At 43.4% G+C, this 24793-nt stretch overlaps 1 pseudogene; it reads right to left on the bottom strand.

Annotated features, from left to right (window-relative positions):
- Positions 1-5871: 5871 nt before the first annotated feature.
- LOC135712384 (proton-coupled zinc antiporter SLC30A2-like) lies at positions 5872-24211 on the bottom strand (annotated as a pseudogene).
- Between the last annotated feature and the right edge of the window lie 582 nt (positions 24212-24793).

Genomic DNA, 24793 nt, shown 5'->3' with positions numbered 1-24793 from the left:
CAGTTTGGATTCCGGAAAGGGAGATCGACGGTGGATGCAATTCGGACAGTGATTGACAGAGCCGAGAAAGCTTCCAAACAGAAGCGGAGAGGAAATCGATACTGCGCCGTGATTACGATCGATGTCAAGAATGCATTCAATAGCGCCAGCTGGGAGGCCATCGCCAAGGCGCTCCATAGAATGAGGGTTCCAGGCTACCTCTGCAGGATTCTAAGTAGTTATTTCCAGAACCGGGTCCTTGTCTACGTGACAGACACGGGGCAGAAATCGCTTAGAATCACGGCGGGGGTTCCCCAAGGCTCCATTCTAGGTCCCACGCTGTGGAACGGAATGTACAATGGCGTGCTGACGCTCAAGCTGCCCAAAGGAGTTGAGATCGTTGGCTTTGCGGACGATGTCGTCTTGACGGTAACCGGTGAGACGCTGGAAGAAGTGGAAATGTTGGCGGCTGAGGCGATAGTTACGATTGGTAACTGGATGCAAGGAGCGAAGCTGCAGATAGCCCACCACAAAACAGAAGTGATGTTGGTCAGTAACTGCAAAGCAGTGCAGCGGGCAGAAATTACCGTTGGAGAGCACACCATTGCTTCGAAGCGCATGCTTAAGTATATGGGAGTGATGATCGACGACCGGCTAAACTTTAATAGCCACATCGAATATGCTTGCGAGAAGGCGACGAAGGTCATCAACGCAATAGCCAGAATCATGCCGAACAATTCTGGTCCAAGCAGCAGCAAGAGACGTCTTCTGGCTAGTGTTTCCTCATCAATACTAAGGTACGGAGGTCCAGCCTGGATTGAAGCGCTGAAAACGAAGCAGAACCAAAGGAAATTGAGCAGTACGTTCCGGCTCATGGCCATGCGAGTCGTGAGTGCGTACAGAACCATTTCGATGGAGGCAGTATGCGTTATCGCCGGTATGATCCCAATCGGCATCACCTTGGCGGAGGACTACGAGTGCTATATGACGAGAGAAACCAGAGGAGTACGAAAAATGGTGAGAACGGAGTCGATGGCTAAGTGGCAGCAGGAGTGGGATGCAGCAGAGAACGGTAGATGGACACACAGGCTAATACCGACTCTTTCGACCTGGGTGAACAGGAAGCATGGAGAAGCCAACTTCCACTTGACGCAGTTCCTGTCTGGTCATGGCTGCTTCAGGAAGTACCTGCATCGGTTCGGACACACAACGTCACCCTTCTGTCCGGAGTGTGGGAATGTGGAAGAATCACCAGAGCACGTGGTTTTCGAATGTCCTAGATTTGATGATGTGCGAGAGGATATGCTCGCCCTTAGCACGGAGAATGTCGTCGAAGAAATGTGTCGAGAGGAGGGCACCTTTAACGCCGTCAGCAGAGCAGTAACGCAGATCATGTCAGCGCTGCAGCGAAAATGGCGGGAAGACCAACTAGAAAGTAGTAATGTGCTCACACAAGTGCGAACTGAAAGCCGAAGCCGGGAGAACTCTCCGTCAGAGTAGGCTGTATCCACCACCAGGGATAACCGAGTAGAACGTGACGCTGGGAGATAAATGGCTCACAAATTGGAGAGACGATCACCGAACTGGAAGCGCCAATTAGCTGAGGTAAAGTGAGGTGCGTAATGCACGGCCCCCTCCGAAGTAATACGACAAGTGGTTCCGGGGGAAAAGGGCAAGGCGTCTAAGGAGGTTTTAGTGCGGTAAGAATCCCACACACCGTGTCACCGCGACTGTGCGCCCAGTCGTCAAGCGGTGGCACGATGGCCTTTTTGAAGGTTTCCTCCTTGCCAAAAAAAAAAAAAAAAAAAAAAAAAACACACACGCACACACACACACAACCACACACACACACACACACACACACACACACACACACACACACACACACACACACACACACACACACAAACACACACACACACACACACACACACACACACACACACACACACACACACACACACACACACACACACACACACACACACACACACACACACACACACACACAACGCTCTGGAACGGGATGTACAACGACGTGCTAACGCTGAAACTGCCCAAAGGAGTTGAGATCGTTGGCTTTGCGGACGACGTCGTCTTGACGGTAACAGGCGAGACGCTGGAAGAGGTGGAAGTGTTGTCAACCGAGGCAATCGACATGATTGGTAACTGGATGAAAGGAGCGAAGCTGCAAATAGCCCACCACAAAACGGAAGTGTTATTGGTCAGTAACTGTAAAGCGGTACAGCGGGCAGAAATCACCGTCGGGGAGCACACCATAGCCTCGAAGCGTGTGTTAAAATACCTGGGAGTGATGATCGATGACCGGCTAAACTTCAACAGCCACGTCGAATATGCCTGTGAGAAGGCTTCGAAGGCCATCAACGCGATAGCTAGAATCATGCCGAACAACGCTGGTCCCAGCAGTAGCAAGAGGCGTCTTCTGGCCAGCGTGTCATCATCGATACTGAGATATGGAGGTCCAGCCTGGGTTTCAGCGCTGGAAACGAAGCAGAACCAAAGGAAACTGAGCAGTACGTTCCGGCTCATGGCCATGCGAGTCGTGAGTGCGTACAGAACCATCTCGTCGGAAGCAGTATGCGTTATCGACGGTATGATCCCTATCGGCATCACCCTGGCGGAGGACACCGAGTGCTACAGGCAGAGAGAAGCCGGAAGAGTACGGAAAGTTGTGAGAGTGGAGTCATTGGCTAAGTGGCAACAGGAGTGGAACACGACGGAGAACGGTAGATGGACACATAGACTAATACCGATTCTTTCGACCTGGGTGAACAGAAAACACGGAGAAGTCAATTTCCACCTAACGCAGTTCCTGTCTGGCCACGGCTGCTTCAGGAAATACCTGCATCGGTTCGGACACGCAGCGTCACCCCTCTGTCCGGAGTGTGGCAACGTCGATGAAACGCCGGAGCATGTGGTCTTTGACTGTCCAAGGTTCGAGGCAGTGCGAACGGAGATGCCCGTCCTTAACGTGGAGAATGTCGTTGATGAAATGTGTCGAGAGGAGGACTCTTGGAATGCCGTCAGCAGGGCAGTCACACAGATTATGTCAGAGCTGCAGCGTAAATGGAGAGAAGAGCAGCGATCTAGCAACGCCAGCTAGCGCTGAGAGTACGACAAGTGCATGAGCACAGCCACCCCCCGAAGTAGTCGCTTCACAGTGGTCCCGGGGGGATCCAGGCAGAGGAGAGAGTAAGGAATGGGTTTTAGTGGAGCTGCACTAGGCAACTAGTGGATACCACACCGTGCCACCTTCACTACAGGCCAGGCTTCTTGAAGCTTTCCTAAACCTTACTATAAAAAAAAAAAAAAAAAAAAAAAAAAAAAAAAAAAAAAAAAAAAAAAAAAAAAAAAAAAAAAAAAAAAACTACGAGGCTGGCGAATTGTCCACCAATATGTATTCCACTGTCATGATAAGGTTGCAAGTGTCGCAAGGTTTCCGGAAATTGGAGGAGCAGCCCATGTTGTGTGTTGCACGTGTGTGCCCGTTCCGGAGGCGAGACATTATGATCTGGTCTTGTCGCCTTAGTGTGTCCTGCCATTTGGAGGTCGCCCCTTTCACCTTCCGAATAAAAGATTGCCTTGTGAAAGCCCACGTAAGGTTCCAGGCGTCGCGGATAATGAGCCCGACCCAGCACCTTGACTATGTTTTTCCAGCTAATGTTTTTGGTACTCAAGTTATCTTAATGCCAAATACTTGTGATGCTTAATAGAATGCTTCGTGGGTCGCACAAATCCATCACGAGTGTCACAATAGGGAGGGCTCAAGGGACCACAATAAAGTCAAATACGGGTCCTACACTGAAATTTTTTTCACTTAGTTTCTATTAGAAACGCACATAATATTTTTCCAATGATAAAAATAATGATTTTTATCTGAATATCACATAGAGGAAATGACGGCTTCGGCATGACAGACTATTTTCGGCAATACAAATTGAAACACTATTTTCACTGGATTTTCATACAAAAACACTTCGCTGAATGCATGCAAACGATTCTTTATGCTTTCAGCTTCAATTTGACTATATTTTTACCACTGAGAAAAAGCAATCTAGCAGGGTTTTCTTGAAATGAAACACACGCACTACAAATTGTAGCTTATTTCGAGTTGCCGATAATTGAACAGCAGATTTACACGCAGTTCAAATGGAACGGTTGCCGAAGAAAAACTGGTTGCCGACAATACTCGCTCTCACTAGAGAAGATTGGAGCTTTGTAAAAGCGTTTCAAAACAGTTTTTGACAATTCTTTCGACTGAAATTGTTAGAGCAGCTGGCAGCAAAAGATTGTAAACAAACCAATACTGCATATGTGTGCGTTCCTTAGAGAAAAAGGCTATAGAAAGAAGGTCGCTGCTTAGGTTGCCGAGAATACGTAAATTACCCTAGCATAAGAAATTTTATAAGAGAAATCGTATAGTTTCATTGCACACAGAGTTCCTGTTATTTAATGGTGCAATTTCCAACTGTGGGATGACATGAAAGTTATGTGAAATTTACATGGATATTTTCCACTGGTTATGTGATTTATTTTATGAGTGTAGTCGAGTTTGTCGCACAGTGTAACCACAGACAAACAGACGTAACTCTTTGAATAACATTATCTTCAAAACATAGTACCGCCAAACATAGGACTGCAGTAACGACATCTCTCAGGCTTCTCGCGAAAACAAGCTTGCTCGCTGATTCGTAAACAATGTTACATGCAAGAAACACCGAATATATAGAAACGTCAAAGTGATCCGATGCCAGCGCTGCGGCGAGTAGTTGGTGGAAACAATAACATTCAAACCAATCGTTAAATGCGCAAACGATGGTCCAGAATGAAGAGTTACGTCTGTTTGTCTGTGAAGTAACCCATCGATTCTCAATGACGAGGCTCGGTAGCTCAGTGGTTACCGTTTCTGCTTACTGATCTAAAAATAGAAATTTGATGAGTGCGCGCGCGTGTGTGTGTGTGTGTGTGTGTTTGTGTATTATAATCGCTCTACCAAAAACGATCCCTGCGTGTGCGTGTGCAACCTTTCCCCACATCCAACATCCCAGTGATTTCTCGTGGAAGCGCAGAGGATTTCTCGGTTTCCTTCACAGCGAGTACCACGTCAACACATTCCTTCCCATTCCCTAGTTGACCTGCATTCGGACACGGCCGGCGCTGGTATTGCTAAATATTAGATCACCAGCTCTTACACATTGAGGATGAATGTTAGTCCCAAAACATCATCTGTTGGTTCTCTGTGTAATTGCAGCTGATCTGGTAATAACAAAGCAGCAACCGTGGGCGGTCAATCATGCTCATGCTCATGCTCAGTAACCCATCGATTCTCAATGTTCCCCCACCGTGCGGTCAAGCTCGCTCAACATACCTTCTTTTCATGTGCTTTTCGCTTAGGGGGGGGGTGGGATTTGGTTTACGAACGTCTGGTTGGTAACCAATAAATCAGAAATAAATACAATTAAAAGTCATTACTCATCCCATTTCTTATGTACTTCATGAAGGATTCCATTAAGAAGTTTAATTTGTTATTAGAAAATTCAAATAGGTTCTTTCAATATAGTTGAAACTTATTTATGTTTTCAGCATCTTTTTAACAATTTGAAATTCGAGTCATTTTTACGAGCAACAAATTGAAGCGTTTCTTATTCTAACTCAATTTTGATTATCCTAACGTGCTTTTACACACAAACAAATTTACCATAAAATGTTTACAACTTGTACCTAAGTTGTCTGCATTCCATCACTAAGAACGGCCTACTACTTACCGTTGAGACCCATCGATTGAGAGACGGTGTTCTTGGGTATTTTCTAAGAGGGGTATTTCAATTCACTTAAAACATTTATCAAAACTGCTATGTACACTTTATTTGAGCGTCGACCCAACCTATAACAATCAAGCACCTAGTAACAAACCTAAAACAAAGGTCAAAAACATATCTTCTCTATTTGCACCGTGCATTTCTTGATGTTGAATCCTTTCTGGGCAATGGTATTGGCAGCGACTAGAATTTGCGACGTACTGGCTATTGGATCTACGGTGGGGAATTTGAGTTTACATTTTATCCTCTTTCAAATCCATTCGTTTACTTACCAACCGTCAGATGGACGGTCATCAGATTCAACCCCGAGGATATGCTCCAAACATTCAGCTCGTGGACGGATTTCACCCCGGCGATGCAACCTAACTCGGTCCGTAGTTTTTCCACCGAGATGCTTGCCGGAACGGCATCCATCAATATCCGCATCGAGTCCCGGAATATCCGCACGGTGGTGACCAGCACGATTAGCGAAAACAGGAACGTACAGATCGGGTCGAACATTTTGAGGTTTGGCTGTTGATTAAAATTTAATTTGCCACTACGAATCAGCTATTATTAATGTTAATACGTACTGCAAACTTGATGACGATGGCCGCCAACAGTACCCCGATGCTCTGAATAAAATCTCCTATCACGTGAATGATGGCTGCCCGAACGTTGAGATTTTCCTCCCCATGATGATGACCCCCGCCACCGGAGCACTGTTCGTGCTCGTGTTCGAGTGAATCGTTGCTTCCCATGCTATCCCGTCGGCTGTCGGCCAGTGGCGTATCGGCGTCTGCTCCCATTTTGTTGTACAGGAACCTATTGGAACTGATCAGGTCCGGTGAGTGGAGGGTTGCATCGAAGCTCATCCGATGTCGCAGGGCTCCGTGTTGAGCTTATGCTTAGCCATGGTCAGTATACTGTCCAGGTTGGGTCGCTGTATGTTGGAATTGGTCGCAAACGAATTGTGTCGCGTGTTGGAAACCGACTGATGAGGGCTCACACTTGGACTGGGCGCTAGATTCGGGATGGTTAGCTCTTCCATCCGATCGCACTTTTTCTCGTCACAGACCTTCAGCTTGTCCGGTTTGAGGCGAGTCTTCTTGCAGGGTGATCCAGACCGGGAGCGCGATCGTGGAGTCGATGTCGATTCTACCAAGTTTGCTTGGGAATGGTTATGGTGGCCGTGTGAGTGACCACCATGCGAATGACCTCCACCATGTGAATGACCATGGTGCATGGGTGACACGACACTACACGAGCCGTGTAGAATGAAGGCCGTGATGATGTTCATGATGACCCCCAAAATTGCCACTACTATCATGGTGTCGGCATTGATCTCAAAGTCATCGGCTATTAACCGCTGGATGGACATGACTACGAGGGCTGCCGTCAGTGCCCAGATGCCAATGATGGACAGCAGAGCTCCGATTACCTCTGCAAAGCGAATTGGTAGTTCAATAGTGGTACTCTGTTCAGGTCAAAACCAACGATCATACCTACTCGTCTATATCCGAAGGACATTTTCCCGTCGGGAGGTTTGTTCGATATCCAAATCGAGATGACTGCTATCAGAAAGCTGATGCAATCGGACAGCAGATGGGCGGCGTCGGTCATGATGGCCAAACTGCCGGACAGATATCCACCGACGAATTCTGCTACCTGCCAGTGGGATCCAAAGCAGTGATTAGTACATGATGTAAATCGTAATCTTATGATCGGCCTACCATAAAAGCTAGTGTGAAGGCGATCGCCCACATCAGTTTACGTTTTTCAGTCTTTCCATATGGTTCATCGTTCTTAGGACTAGGGTTGAATAAGCAATTTGGATGTGAAAGCTGAAATTGCAATTAGAGTTTGTTAATGTTTGTGTAATCAATCGGAGAAAACCAGTATCAACTGGTCCATCCATCAAGACCCGATTTGTGACAAAGCACATGCTCTCCAATGTGTCGGTAAACATGATTTGCGTCATAATTCGCCACATTCTGTTTGCACTGTTTGCCGTGGTACTTAGACTGTCTGTTGTGGTGCTGCAGTGTAAAAGATAGGCATGTTTACAAAAATTTTATGCTACTATAGGGGAAATGACTCTAATGTTGGCCTATGAGCCTAAAGATTGGGTCCATCGAGAAAAATCTCGTGTTCTTCAATTTTTCTCAGAACAATGCGTCATCTGGACAATACAAATGGATATTTTTGGTTTCTAGGTAAAATTTGTCGATACATGTTTGCTTTCGATATTTATGTTTGGGCCCAACATTAGGGACATTAACCCTATAACATTTTTTGCGAAATAAAATACTCAACTAAATCAATTGAGTCATTACACTTGCCACACCGCCCCCCCCCCCCCCCAGGGGAAATCAAGCAAATCTTCCATACGAAAAGATCCTCGACCAGAAAGGGGAATCGATCCTACCGTCTACGGTACTGCGGGCTTCTGACCACGTCGATCTACAGGCACGGCCGTCGGAGTCCCCGTCCATTTTTTGCACAGAATTCGCTTATTTTTTTAAATCTCTATCGCGTCCCATACTACACAAAAACGCAATAATTTCGGTTGTAGAGTGATGTTACTCACAATCGATATGGCACAACAATTAATCATATTATACCTATTACACAGACTGACCGGTGAGCGGTGATGGCTACCTTTATCGTTAGGGGATAAGATAAGCAAAACGTGCTAACAAGCAACGCACGATTGGGAGTTTACTGCCTAACAATACCTTACGGCAAATTATTGGAAGAAGACAAGTGTGAGTGTGGTGACGCGACTACTGGACTGGCATTCTCCGCCAGTCTGGGAAAAGTAGGGCTTATCATCGGTGTAAAATTTCTTAAGTTTCTCGCTCTACTGGAATTTGATGTGGACAGTGGAGCAACTTCAATAACGTGAACTTGGTTTGGAACAGCTACCTGTCTGGACCACCTTGAATCAGCAATGCATTTCAAGTGCAGAAATGAGCCCTGGAGTTGCAACCTGTTGCGACGAAGAAATTTGATCGTATAAAAAATTGGACGAGGTGTAGTTTGGGTGACGATTTTGGATCCATAATTATCAGAATATTAATTATGTTAATCACCGGTTAGCACATCGTACTTAAAGAATGTACACACACAAAATTGGTGATGGGATAAACCGTTTAAAAAATAATGTAGCCAAGGGGGGGAGGTGGCTGTCAAATACGAACAATCGTCGCCTACCTAACTGGTTCCAAACGTAAACAAGCTATAAGAAACCTACAGGGTTTGTTTACGTTTGGAACCAATTTCATACAAGAATTATCAGTAGGCTGATTTGACAGCACGTCCCCTCTCGCGTCCCCCCCCCTCCCAAATGCAGCTGGTTCAATCAAAACTACCTTCCTTTTCTCGATTTTTCATGTTGACAAAATATAGCCAGCTTTGAACGATCCTATCTAGGCGTGGTTTTCAATTGACTTAGCACCAAGGCTGCAAAATGCATGTCGATGCGTGTTGACATGGCTGGTTCTCGGCAATGCGATGATCAATTCTTATTATGCATCCACCATTCGAAAGGTATGGCTATCTATTTTCATTTATATCAGGTAGAAACCCGATTGGGCCTGTGGTTGGCCTGCCGGAACGGAAAAAAAAACCCGGAACAGTCCCGAGCAAAATGTGTGTCGATTCGTGTTAACATGACTGGTTCTCGGCAATTTTTTTTTGTAAATTAATTTATTTGTACAGGCTCAATCGAATAAACTTTACTGAGCCAAATTATCATTTGTGTTATACATTATTAATATCTAAAATCTAAAGTTAAAGAATTGAACTGAGTACTCGCGGTCGTCTCGAGGTTAGTGGAGATTTACATTTTAATGGATGGGAAGAGGGAGAAGGAGTTTTGAAATATTATTTGCGATACAAATATTTCAATATTCCTAAAACATGAACTTATTCCTATTCAACTTGATATCAGTAGTGTAATTATACCATAGAGGTAACTCTAAGACCAGAAGGTCCCGAAGAAACGAGCTCAACTTTTTGGCTCAGCTCTGGTACTATCTTCGGTCCCAAGCTAGACAAATTCACCCCTCGAAACATAGGAAAATCCACTAGCCCCTCATTTTATCTGTCAAACTTTCATAGCGAATCAAAACAAACATTGTGTAGTACTAGAATTTCGACTATAATGGGGTACGTTAATCGTTTGCTTGGGACCAATAGGCTAGTCAAGTAGTGAGCCAATTTAAAATCGTTAGTTTCGTATTGATTGTTGATTATACTATTATTACAAAACAAACGTTTAAAAAACACACACAACCAAAATACAAACTAAACACAAAGTTAATCAAACTTACAATCTAAGGCTAATATTCTTCAAGAAAACATATATGAGCTTCATAAACTCCAGATCGCGTCTTGAACTGGAACATTAGGTTGTCTACCTTGAGCCCGAAGGTAATCATATAGCTCAGATCTAACTCCACGATGCTCAGCACAAGACCAAATAATGTGATCTGCGTCCTGGTAACCTTGTCCACATTCACAGATATTGTTGTCCCTCAGCCAAACACGGAACAAGCAACAATCAATACGAAACTAACGATTTTAAATTGGCTCACCACTTTAGTAGCCTATTGGTCCCAAGCAAACGATTAACGTACCCTATTCTAGTTGAAATTCTATTACTACACTATGTTTGTTTTGATTCGCTATGAAAGTTTGACAGATAACATCAGGGGTGTGTGGATTCATGCAGAACATGCAGGGGTGAGTGAAATAGCTTGGGACTGCTTGGGACCGTTGTTCTGGTACTGAGTGAGCCAAAAATAATAATGATTTTCTTCGGGACCCAGTGGTCTTAGAGTTACCTCTATGGAACAAGTGAGAGTTTATCGAATAGTGATTGGACATGAGGCGAGACATCAGACGTATGAAGTTTTTACCCACCTCCAACCCTTTGAACCAAGGACTCTTCGACACCTTAGGGATGATCGGGTATAGTCATCGTCCCAAACTCCCTTCACTCCATTTATTTTGCCAGCTGGCGAGTGACTGTTGACGATAAATGAAGAAAAAATCGTTGTAGGCGATTTGTCGATCGTAAATATCGCCTTCTACAGCGCCCACCTTTGCAAGCGAGCCCGCCTTCTCGGCCTTCTCATTGCCCGGAATCGAGCAATGAGATGGGACCCATGCAAAGGTGATGACAAAAGATCTTAAAGATAAAGCACTTAGAAGCTCTCGTATTTTCATGAGAAAATACGAGGAGTGCTTTACCGGCCTCATGGAGCGAATAGCCTCGACAGAACTGAGACTATCCGTAAAAATAAAGTAGTGACCTGGTGAAAGTGACGCGACGGTTTCGAGCGTATAATGTATTGCCGCCAGCTCAGCAACATATACGGAACAAGGAGCTTGAAGCATTCGAGAGGCGCTATGAAATTCGTTATATGAACCAAATCCAGCGGACGCCTCTATTATAGCGAATTTGTTTATTCCCAGGTTGGAACTAAAGGGTGTCCACGATGAAATTGCCACACTATGAAATTGCTCTAACTTTTTAACCGTTGGGTAGAATTTAATGAAAATTTGGGTGGATTTTGTTCATAGTGCATTATTTACATCCTGCAAGTTTTAAAGTCCTGTGATCAAAACTCGCGGAAATGGAGTCGAAAGAACAGCTCGGGCGTGATAAAATCTTGCGCATTCATCACGAGAACAAGGATCTCTCGCATCGTTCCATCGCTAAAACGTTGGGAATCGCGAATTCCACGGTGTCGCGAGTGATTAAGCGGTTCGAGGAACGGTTGACCACCGATCGGAAGCCCAGAAGTGAAGGAAAAAGTATTCCGTACAACACCAAAAATCACAACCGCATAGTTGGGGCCTTCAACCGAAATCCGAACGCCTCCGTTAGGGATGTGGCTAAGAAGCTGCACCTAAGCCGAAGTTTTGTCCAGAAGGCCAAAACTAAGGCTGGGCTTCGAACGTTCAAGGTACAAAAGGCCCCTAATCGCGACGAGAAGCACAACAAGTCCGCCAAAACCCGTGCCAGGAAGTTGTACCTCAACATGCTGACGAAAGTTGAATACTGCATCATGGACGACGAAACATATGTGAAGGCCGACTTCAAACAGATCCCCGGCAACCTGTTTTTCACGGCCAAGGATAAGTTCAGCGTTCCGGAGCATGTCCGCACTCAGAAGATGTCCAAATTTGCGAAGAAATTCCTGGTTTGGCAAGCCATCTGCACGTGCGGGAAGCGGAGTGCACCTTTCGTGACCCAGGACACGATGAACGGACAGGTGTACATAAAAGAGTGCCTCCAGAAGCGGCTGCTTCCTCTCCTGAAGGCCCACAACGTCCCAACAATCTTCTGGCCGGATTTGGCCTCATGCCACTACTCCAAGGACGTGCTGAAGTGGTATGCGGACAATAAGGTCAATTTCGTGCCGAAAATGTTCAACCCTCCCAACACTCCGGAGCTCCGCCCCATCGAGAAGTACTGGGCGATTATGAAGCAGCACCTTCTTAAACGACCTAAGGTAGTGAAGACAGTCGAGGAACTGAAGAAAGTATGGGTTTACATGCAAAAAACGGTTGATTCACAAGTTGTGCAGAATCTTATGGCCGGGGTTAAGGCCAAGGTGCGGGCATTTGCGTATGGACTGTAAATAAAATACGAGTAAAATGGTAAAATGAAGTTTAATAGTTATTTCTCAATCCCTGAAAATTTGATGGCAATCGGATGAAAACTCGAATTTTGCGAATCAATTTTGTGTGTGGCAATTTCATCGTGGACACCCTTTAGTTTTGCACCAGTTTCAACCTAACAGCTGTCAAAACGTTTTTTTATTCGCTTGGGTTGAAACTGATAGGTTCGCACTGAAATATTTTACAGTTTTGCAGTTGGGTTCACCAATACATTGAAACAGACCTGTCACACCAATCTATTTTTAATGCATTGCGACAGGGGTCAAACATTTTCAATAAAACTATAAACAAAAAATGAACTATTTTCCGTAGAGATTCAGTAGTTTCAGAAGTTACTCCAAAATTTACTCCAAAAGTGATTATGTACTTTTTTTTCAAGAGAATCCAAATGTTTTCGAGTGATTCAGTACATACCGAAGTAGTTCCACAGTTTTTCGAACGAAATCAAAACTTTATCATACCAAATTTTTCTGAAGCTACTCAGTGCTTTGAAAAATGGATCCTAATTTTCTCAAGTGATTCGCTACCTTCAAAGTGATTCCAAACATTGTATAAGTAATTCAATACTTTGCAAAGTGATTCCCCACTTTTCCAAGTGATTTAGTATATGGCGAATTCTTATGTTTTCCGAGCTAAATCAAAACTTTTCCACTTAAATTATTCAAAAAATGTATTAAGTAGTTCAGTAATAGTGGTTCCAAACTTTTTCAATGACATTTAGTACTTTTCGAAGTTATTTCAAATTTTTCTAAAGTAATTCAATACCTTGTGATGTTTTTTTAATTGTTTATTTTTGAGACTTTTAGCCAACGGCTAGTTTATCTCAAAGAAACTTTCACAACTCGTGGAGCTTCTTCCGCGCGGTTTTCATTGTCAGAATTTTAAGTTGGCGTTAATAAGGAAATATGTTATGTTCCGCTTGAAATCGGGGCAAAAAAGGAAGCAGCGTAAAAGGAAATTTGATAGCAGGAACATGTTGTTTTGAATTTTATTTCTTTAATAATAGCTAATAAATAATATGTTCGTTGTTTGCAATTGCCCAATCGGGCAACATAATTGTTGAATTTTGAATTCATAAAATTTCTTGTGGATGACTTTCAAATTTTCGAATAGATCAAATAATGTCAATTTTTAAAACAAAAAAAAAAATCAAATAAAAACTGGTGACCGATTTTGGCACGGGTTCGCTTTTATTAACTCTATTCTTATTACCACATCCTGTCCTATCTGACAATACTATTGATGCCCATCTCGCTTTTTAAAAATACTGCAACAAACAGAAGTTTTTTTTCTTTCGAAACAAACCATAACTTTGGCAACACTGAACGGGACTACGTGCCACAAAATGTTAAATTACAACACACGTTAACTTCAGTTTACTCACCGGGTGAGTCGATCGTACTCACTTTCGTCCGATGTATCGAGTTGTCAAAAACGGAGTAAACGAGAAATGTCAAACTGAGTAAAAGCCACTCAGTCAGCAAAATCCTGAACTTAGAAAAAATGTTAACCATGTTGGAGGAAACGTCCTAGAAAACGAGTGAATGTTTCACTCAAAACGGGCGGAAATATCTTCAGGTAAGTAGAAATTGCTTAGGGCAATGGTGTTGAACCATTTTCTGCTCCGGTAGGATGAATCAATTTTCAATTCCTTAAATAAAATCAAAACAAAACCCCCCCGCAACTGAAAATATCGCTGAGTGGATTTGAATCAGTCCACGTGAGAACGTCGTTTACTCAAAAGTGAGTTAACATAAGGCTACTCAATCTTGAGTAGCCCTACTTGCCGCTGAGATGAGTACATTCGACTCAATTTTGAGTCGACCACAATAAGCGTGCAGGGATGCTACATATGAGCTGCCGCGTCCTGTGCTATGTCGTGAGGTCCATCAAAAGCAACCTATTATGTCTGATTGCGATTTGAGTAAAAAGTATGATGCCGCCCGTAGTACAGTGCAGTGAATTCGCTACCGCGAAGGCTTACAGCCATACCGTGCCACTCAAGCAGAAGACCGTAGCTAGAACCCGTGCTCGAAAGCTGTATGACAACCTGTTTTCAATTAGATTTATAATTTGATTATCTACAATTCCATACTGAATAGCCATAATAAGCCATTCCATCATGGATACAAAAAAATTTCGTGGTGGAGAAAACCTCCTCCACCACGAATTAGCCAAACATTGGTTTTCATCCTTTACCTATGTTCGTAATAGCTCTGATAGCGATGCATATGCTTCCACCTCGTTTGTCAGCTCAGATCAGCAAATGATGTTCGATAGAATTATTTACATCATCGTTTTGAATGATTTGCGTTATGGGGCTGAACCAATACCAAATGCTTTTCTATTTAGTATGACAGCCATTCTGCAGAGAGCATTACGCATTTCAACTGAAGGCCCTATCCCTTCTCATAACAAGTTTCATCCTGTATTCGAGAGGAAAATCATCTGATTTCAAAACAACCGTCATCCGGTTGCAGCTATCATTCGAAAAAGCGATTTCGGTGTTTTGTTTTGAATGGTCTGAGGTTTCATTCGATCAGAGGATGATGTTTGTGTACAGTGTAGTGATGACCGATTTTAATTCGAATAATCGATTAATCGATTAACAAACCGAAAAGTAAAATATTTGTGATCGGTTATATCATCCCGATATAAGCATTAACTTCTCCAGAGGATCATCACCCATCGTTTCAAACATGTGCTGCACTCTCATTGGTGGAAAAATTACAGCACAGCGAACAAAAAATAATCGATTAGTTGTTAATGGAGTAATTCAAAAATGAGACATCTCTGATTTTTTTGTGATTGTTTTGATAAAAAAGGACCAATTTACCTTGCATACCCCCGTATTCATTGGATGAAAGGGACCGTGAAAGAGGACACTAAAATCGAAAGTTTTTCTTCCGAAAGTTTCATCTTAGTATTCTTCTTTGCTTGTATAGTTTTTGAAAAGTTGTTGCATAGTGCTCATAATTATTATACAAATAATGCTCATGCTCATAGTTTGTCATTCAGGTGTATCCGTGGTATTACCACAGAGGTAACTCTAAGATCAAAAGGTCTCGAAGGAACGTGCTCAACTTTTTGGCTCAGCTCTGGTACTATCTTCGGTCCCAAGCTAATCAATTCAGCCCTCGAAACATAGGAAAATCCACTAACCCCTTATTTTATCTGTCAAACTTTCATAGCGAATCAAAACAAACATTGCGTAGTACTAGAATTTCGACAAGAATAGGGTAAGTTAATCGTTTGCTTGGGACCAATAGGCTACTAAAGTGGTGAGCCAATTTAAAATCGTTAGTTTCGTATTGATTGTTGGTATTGCTCTTCTTACGCGCGAATATGGAGAAAATACAGAAAATACGATGAAACGCAAATTTTTTTGACAGGTCGATTCTTACTCGGCGCGATCTCACGCACACAATCATATAGTCTGACTCGCATCCCAAAATCGTTTGTTTTTTCAGTGGGTAGGTTGGAACTGAACCAGGTTAAAAAACAATTAGTGATCCATCTGTAAAGAACGATCTTGCGGAATCAACTTGGCCAAACTTTGCAGTGTATAATGACGTAACAATCATAGAACGATGATGTTCTGGGATTCCGCGAATCTCTTGCGTCATGGATAAATCAAAACTAACTGAATTACGGAAGTCGGAGAAGCATACACGATGAGGATTATGCTGTGACGGGCTGACATCCATTGTTATGTTCCCATAGTACAATGACATAAAACGAGTTTGAGGGTTTAGCTCAAGAAGCTTCTCAAAGTTTTCGATTACCAGTGGGTTCATAACTTCACAACGGGTGAGGAGTCAATTCCGGGACAATTCCGAAAACCGATCCGATAGTGGCAACATGCCCGCTAACACTTCGAGACTCATCGTATGAGTCGAGTGCATGCATCCTAACGCGATACGAAGACAACGATACCACAGACAAACAAACGTAACACTTCATTGTGTATCTTCGTTCACGCATTTAACGGTTGATTTGAATATTATCAGTTCCGCGAACTACTCGCCGCAGTGCTGGCATCGGATCACTTTGACGTTTCTATACATTCTATAGAACTTTTATGCAATATTGTTTGCGAGTTAGCGAGCAAGCTTGTTTTTCGCGAGAAGCCAGAGAGATGTCGTTACTGAGGACCTATGTTTTGAGATACTATGTTTTCAAGAAAAACTTTTTCAAAGAACTACGTCTGTTTGTCTGTGACGATACGATACGTTCCAGTTTGATGATGTGAGTTTTAGCCGCCGACTGGAAACAAAAACTACTGTATTCTAAAACTGATAAAATCGTTGTCCGGTACAACGTTAGATGATCTTGCGGATGAGCTCCCCACCACGTTCCGGTAATTGTTCGGAGAAAATTGATCCTTTGTTGGCATTTCCGTCTCATATACTCAATGTGGGATCGCCAGGTGCATTTGGAATCGAACCAGACCCCAAGATATTTGAAAGACATGGAATGAGTGATCGGCTTACCTTCGGTTGTGCAGGGCTATGCTTCCTAGAAAAAACGACCAACTCAGTTTTCTCCGTGGATAATTCGATACCTAGCTGGATAGCCCAAGTAGACAAACTGTTTAAGGTATCCTGTAAGGGTCCTTGCAGGTCGACCCCTTTGGGCCCTGTCATAGACACTACGCGTCATCTGCAAGTTGTCTCAACGTACAGTTGTCACTTAGACAATTGTCAATTTCTCTAACGTAGAAATTATACAAAAGGAGGCTGAAACATGAGCCCTAGGGGAGACCCATGTAACTAAATCGAGAAGCTGTAGAGTTTCCATGAGAAAAGCTCATATGTTTCTCTGACAGCAAATTGTACAAAAAGTTATTAATTAATGGAGAAAGGCAACAAGCGGGGAGTTTGTCTGAAAAGACTTCAACCGATACTGAATCAAAAGCCCCCTTAATATCCAAGAAGACAGAAGCCATTTGCTCTTTTTTAGCAAAATTTAACTGAATTTCTGTGGAAAGAAACGCGAGACAGTCGTTCGTTCCCTTGCCCCTACGGAAACCAAATTGAGTATCTGCGAGTAGGTGGTTCTTCTCAACCCATTTGTCCAAGCGAAAGAGGATCATTTTCTCCAACAACGACGATACGAGTTATGATCCGACCCGGGTTTCCTAGGTTTTTTAATGGCTATCACCCTCACTCGCCTCCAATCATCTGGAACAATATTGAGCTCCAGGAACTGACAAAACAAGTTCAACATGCCCCTCTTAGCGACTTCTGGGAGGTTCTTCAACAAGTTGAACTTGATCCTATCAGCCTCCGGAGCCGAATTGCCACACGAAAGGAGCGCGAGTGAGAGTTCCAGCATTGAAAAAGGCTGGCTGATCTCGTCTACAGAATTCGTCGTTTCGCGAGGAATCATCTGTGCCGGCACGGAATCAGGACATACTTTTCGCGCGAACTTGAGAATACAACGATCTGAGTACTCCTCGCTCTCGTTGTTGAAGACCGGTTACGCATCCTTCGCGCCGCGTTCCAAAGCGTATTCATCGACGTTTCGCGCGATAATCCGTCCACGAATTGCCGCCAGTAACCGCGTTTCTTGGCTTTGATGAAACTTCAGTGCATTGCTGGTCCCACCAAGGGGAAGGAGGTTTCCTACGGAAAGACGTTCCTGGATCCGGCCGAGTTTGAGCTCGAAGCGCGCTGTCCAAGATCAGATTGGAAAGGAAGTTATATTCCTCCAACGGTGGAAGCTCTTCTACCGACGTTAGGGCTTCATCTATCGCGGTCTTGAACGTTATCCAATCGATATTACGAGTGAGGTCGTACGCGATGTTTACGAATTCCGACGGATTGAACCCACTGGCAATCGAAATTTTGATCGGCAAGTAATCGCTACCGTGGGGATTCTGGATCACATTCCACGTGCAATCCAACGATAATGAGTTAGAGCAAAGTGTGAGGTCTAGTTTACTTCCATTGGAGAATGGACCAGCCAAACGTGTTATTTCTCCATTATTAAGAATTGACATATTGAAATTGTCACAGAGGTCATATATCAAAAGTAAAACGGTTGTCATCATACAGTTCCCCCCAGTAATGTCTGTAATTGGCTTTCATAAAATTAGGAGAAGCGCGAGGGGGGGGGGGGGGTTCTAAATAGATGTGAAATTTTAAATGTCAGCAAAAGTCATGTTCGAGCAAAAAGACCTGCTTTTAACGAATTGAACCTAATTGGAGTTGGGAATTGATAAAGCAATTATTAAAAATATAAATTACCATAACACGACAAACGAGGTCGACTTATCGAGTTGAGATTAGTTCACTCATCTTCTTGAAAACTTAGTTAACTCATAGACTGAGTAAAACTTTCCGAGCTTTTACAAGAATTTGTTTTCTAATATGAGAAACATCTCGATGTACGCATGAAATTAGTACACGGAAAAAAGTTTTCATGTAGTTTCTAGTGGGAATGCACATAATATTTTTCGATTAACAAAACCAATTATATCGATCTGAATTTCACATAACATTCATGTGATCAAATCACATATGATAAATCACTTAAATTCCATTTGACACATAAGGTTCATCTGATTTTGTAATGCAGTTCCCAATTATTATATTACATGAAATTCTAACAAAAAATTTTCATTGGATATGTGATTTATTCTTTGAGTGTATGCTTCTAGAATGAGTAAATTTTTCGTCGATTTTTCTCATATTCGAAAAGATTTATAAAGGATCAGAAAATTTTACTCAGTCTACAAGTAAACTACGTTTCTTAACTAACTTTATATTTTTGTAATTTGTAATTTATTGATAGCATAACGAAAACCTTTCAGTTACAGAACCATAAATCAGGTCAAGGAAGCAACCATTTTGAATCAGTTTAGTGGGGAGTTAAGAATGAAATTAAAGTCTAAGTCTAAACATTTGACATTTCTTAAATCGACAGATACTACCCAACAAACAGAGAATTTTGAATAGGAGCATATTCAGGCAAAAATAAGCTTCTTCAGCTAAAAAATAGCTTATTCAGCTGTTGATCAACTCAAATTGTTTGTTGGGTATTGGTATTAGCCTAGAGAATTAATCAGCTCTGTGTAGCGCCGCTTTAAGCGACGTGAGAGTCCGTTGCTGCCTTGTAGCTAGTGGTAGTGCGTTCCAGGTGGACGCTCCGAATATTAGAACACTTTTTCGGGAACTTGTGGTGTGATGCGGTGGGACAAAGGATCTAGCTCGCTCGTTCCGATCTTTAGGTGTGTACTGCGTGATGTACTCTGGGAGGCTTCCATGGTAGGACTCGTACATGAAGCAGCAGATACGGCGGTGGTAGTTTTCCAGCAGATCGCATCCGAGTATGGTGTGTCGCACTTCTCTGACCGTGTCACGCCCTCGGATTCCATACACGAACCTCACCGACGACTTGAAGCATCGATGCAACTGAGCCTTGAGCGCGGTGGACAGTCCTGGGTAGTACACGACGTCGCAGTATGCAAAGAACGGCATCACCACAGCTTGGACGAGCTTCATACGAATCTGTCTGGAAAGCACTCCACGGAAGCGCCTGAACGTACGAAGAGTATTGTAGATCGTTTTGGTGACTTCGTTTATCTGGTCGGTCCATTTTAGGTTAGAGTGCATAATGAGACCAAGGTTGGTAACTTTGTTCGACAAAGTAATGGTTTCATCACAGAAGCGGATGTCATTTTGAGGGATTATGGCCCCATCTCTACAAAAGACTATAGCTTGCGTCTTCTTTGGGTTGGGAAACAGACGATTCTCAGTGGCCCAACGTTCGATAGCGAGGAGATCCTGGTTGATTGCTTCGACGAGCCTGTTAATTTCGCTTGCGGGGCCTGATATGTAGATTTGGAGGTTGTCCGCATAGAGGTGATACTCGCATTTTAGCACACCAGGCAGGCTGCTGATGTATATGCTAAGCAGCAGGGCGCTCAGACAGGATCCTTGTGGCGTACCGTCGGTGTGATTCCGGGGATTCGAGGGAGTACCACCCAGGTCTACAACCTGGCTTCGCTGCGCCAGGAAAGATGAAATCAAATCACACGCGGAATTTGAAAACCCTCAGCTTCGTTTCAAGTAGACCATGTCTGACACAGTTGAATGCCAACGAAAAGTCGAAAAGAACCATTACTGTGCACCTGTTATCGTCAAAGTTGTTGAGGATATCGTGAGCAACCTTGACTAGAGCAGTCGTGGTACTGTGGTTTTTCCTGTATCCTGACTGGTGTTTGGCAAGAAGAGCGGGTGTGGATACATCGAGATGATCCGTTATTTGCGACAGTAGAATCTTCTCCAGTACCTTAGACACCGCAGGTAGGACACTAATGGGCCTGAAGTCCTTCGGTGAAGTAGGGTTCGATGATTTCGGTATCGGGGCAACGATGGCCTTTTTCCAGACGGAGGAGAAAGTTTGAGCATCGATAATCGTATTGAACAGGTGAGTCAGGAGGGGGAGGATAAACGGGCAGAGCAGCTTGATGAATGAGATGGGGATTTCATCCGTCCCTTTCGCGTTGGTCCCAATCTCGTAAATTTTCCTGGTGGCTTCGTTGACGTTAGTACGCCTGAACTGGAATTGGACGTCGGCCACATTTGCGGGTAGTCGATCGGATTCTGCGTTCGCTTGCGAAGGTACAGCCCTATGCTGTAACATGTGATGCCCTTCAGCAAAGAACTGATTTAGTCGGTCAGCATCAAATTCCTCCATGGCCGCATTCTTCTTTGCATTGTTATGTATGCCTTCTCTCCTCAGGTTGCACCACAGCTGCTTAGCAGGAAGATCCATGCCAAACTGCGAATCAGCATACCTTTTCTTAGCAGCACCAATTAGGGTGCCGGCCCTACTTTTTTTGGAGATGTAGTCTCGCCATTGAGCATCTCCTCTGACACGATTCGGATTTCGCACATAGAGAGAATAGGCTAGGTCCCGTAAGGTGATTGCAGCTTGGATTTCGTCCGTTATCCATGGCGTGCGTTTGTCACGAACACTAATTCTCCGCTCCGGAGCATGCTGGTTCAAAAGCGAATAAAGTTCGCTAGTGAGAAGTTGTGTTTTGATGTCGATGTCTTCTTCTTGGTAGATGTGCTGTAGGTCCTTTGCCTGGAAATCAGCTTGCAGCCGTAGGGGATCTAGCCTACCGAGATTCCGTACTTTCATACGACGAGGTGGAGCTTCAGGTATGCGCACGTCAGCGATCAGATACACAGCTTCGTGATCGGAAATGGAGTTCGCGTTTACAGCTTTGGATTTTTTGATGAACAGTGGGTGATCGGTTACCATTAGATCAATGGTAGTAGAGCTGTGTTCAGTGATCCGGGTGGCCGACGTGGTTAGCACCGTAAGATTGAAGGTGGTGTGAATCCGTCTCAAAGCAAGTAGGTTCGCAGTGGGTTGACTCACGGCGACGTTGATATTGTAGTCACCAACCAGGAAGATCCTGTCAAAATGGTGTTCCAGCAGATCGAGTAGAAGCTTTTCATATTGTTGGGCAAAAAGTGTGTTGCAACCAGAGAGGTTATATACCACGACGATGCACGTGTTGGTATCGCCAAACCTAGCTTGGATGGCCAGAAATTCAAGCCGTTGGTTGATAGGAATGGTTGGGTCGAAAGTTGATTTCAAAATCGGCACCGCCTTGATACTCTTCTTAACATATATTCCTGCCCCTCCACACGTCTTGGTACTCCTACCACGTCCGGACGAAAGCGAATGCTTAGTTTAGTCTCAGTTACGCAGAAGAAATGGTATTGGTCACGGTCGAGCATTAACTTGACACCATCAATATGTCGTTCGAGACTGCGAACGTTATATTATATTTATATAATGTGGAAATACGTTAGTTACTAAGTACTGGTCCTTTTGCGTTTGGAAAGGTAGAAAAGTTTTGAATTCATCAATGTTTTGTTCAAAACGGTAAAGTGCTGTGACGGAAATTAGATCTTAACTCTACCAGCAGCAAAGCATGCTGATATAATTTTGTCCGGACGTCCGGTACTGTATGCTTTTATGACCGTGTACCTGAGTGTACCTACACACTGGTGAGAATTTCTCGTTACCCGTGACACAAGCAACATCCAGTTCTACTTTTCACGCTTCTCAGATTTTACAATGAAAAAGAAAAACAAAAGGGAAATTTGCCACGCAAATTTCACAGAGTCATTCAAACCTTCTTGCGGTTAGCTCATTACAGCAGTTTAGGAATAAACTGTGAAAGAAGTTGCTGATAAGCAGATGACTCCGTGGCTATTTATGACCGAACTGAAATTGTACACCTTCCCTCAACATAGTGTTCTATCGTTGTTAATGAAGAGCATTCTAAGGTAAGACCATTTTTGCTTTCGGATAATTTGGAGATTCGGACAAACTGATCTACATTTCTTAACTAACTCTGTGTACCAAACCTACAAACTGCGTGACGAAGCTGTGAGCAATGGGTCTGTCGTGCTGTGTCACAGCATCAGCAGGCAATTGGCAGGCTTGATACTCTGACCGTTAATTCAAGAGATGTTATATCCGAGAGATTGCGTATAATATTTCCAAATTTCATACGCTCTTTGACTCTAGGCACAACAAGCAACTTGAAACAAATCCCAGCCTAGTCAAAACCACTTAGTCACAAATATGTCAGCTATGTACGATTGAATGTGCCTGTACTCGTTGGTAATTGAAATTTTCCCATAATATTATCTACGTAAGTCGGTGTTATCACGAAAACCCGCTCTCAGAAACCATACCAACACCCAATTCATCATTATTGCATTGTTGGGGAAACTGGGGTGGATCGCACTTATCAAATAAAAGTACAAGAAGCTTTTCCACAATAGTTTTCATTTACAATCATTCGGAATTACAGGGTACGTGATTTAATTTCGGCGAAGCTCCACACCCCTCATTCCCCATCAAACACATTATCTCGAGACATTTGTGGCCCACAATTCAAACCACTCGCACTCGTTTGTGGTGGTGGGTAGCATTGCCCTTTGAAGTGTTAGAATTTTATATTGTTTCGATAAGAGCGACCTCGGCGGTGAGCATTCGGTCGACTACATCGCGATTTGCCATTGTTTCAAATCGCCGATTGCATGCGTCCCATATTCCATGCTCACTCGCGGTTTAATCATAAAGAGACTTTCTTCTTTCCCATGTTGTGCTTTCTCGTGGCTTATGTTGTAGGTACCTACACTAGTTATGCTCTGCAGTGACAGCAAATTCTGCTGGCTGGTCACGTTGTTTCCGCCGTTGCCATTATCGTACAGTTCATCATCACAGTTGGTGCTCACTTCCAGATACACGGACATGATTGTTGTTGCTATATTATTACTAGTGGTTGTCTGGGTTTCGCACTGATTTCCACTAAATCCGGATAAACAATCTCTCGCAGAGTGCACAGTCCGTGAAATGGAACCGCCAAAGAGGGTAAACGTCGAATCGATCACTAACGGTTTGCTCTAATTGTGCAGATCAACAGTTGGATCACATTTTTCTCCACGTCTTCGTTGACGTTCGAACCGGTGACGATGAGATGGCCAAAGAAGGAAAACCACAGCTCCAAAGTGACGAAACTCGCATTTGAGTATATGCTCACAAATTATCACTTCCATCGACTAATAACAACACACATGAACACGTTGTGGCTGTGCGAAACGTTTGGGCAGTTCGTGGAAGCGAAACTGCACTACTAGCTGTTGCGACCGAGCAGCCAACGATCTGGCATCTCAACTCAACCGGCGCAGAAATGATACTGAATGAACTTTTTCCCTCTTATGAGGTCTATGCATACACATATATCAGACGTGCTATTATTATGGTTATATCGGCTGGAAAGCTCAAATCAGTAAAGCACACAACCGGTTGTTGTACTACCAATACCAATCTCGATCAGGCTGTTGTTTACAGTTTAATAAGTATGGATACACTTGTACAAGTGATTTCAGCAATCTGATGTGGTGAATCTTCCCACGAAAGGGTCGTAGCTGAAAGCGGATAGAAAGCTCGGTTAAACAGATTGAGCTTGTTGTTACAATTTTATCAATGTTTTCCCCATTCAAATTACACATTTAATTACAAAGAATGATGCGAAAAATGATTGCTCAGAAATTGAACACTAGCTTTTTAACTACTACTAAGATTCTTTAGGATATGTATTTTCAATAAAAACCTAAGAGGTGCTTTTTTTAATCTTTATTTGTAAAAAAATACATTATATTTCTTTTTAACCTAGGTGCTCCAGCTACTACAGTAACTTACCAGCTTTAATTGTTATTATATACCTATATCTATGTGTTTTTTACATTTTTCCT

This window comes from Ochlerotatus camptorhynchus, unplaced genomic scaffold (genome assembly GCF_037179485.1).
Source record: "Ochlerotatus camptorhynchus isolate MF236.1 unplaced genomic scaffold, CSIRO-AGI_Acam_v1.1 ptg000475l, whole genome shotgun sequence".
Classification (NCBI taxonomy): domain Eukaryota; kingdom Metazoa; phylum Arthropoda; class Insecta; order Diptera; family Culicidae; genus Ochlerotatus; species Ochlerotatus camptorhynchus.
This window is presented reverse-complemented; position numbering and strand designations above follow the sequence as displayed.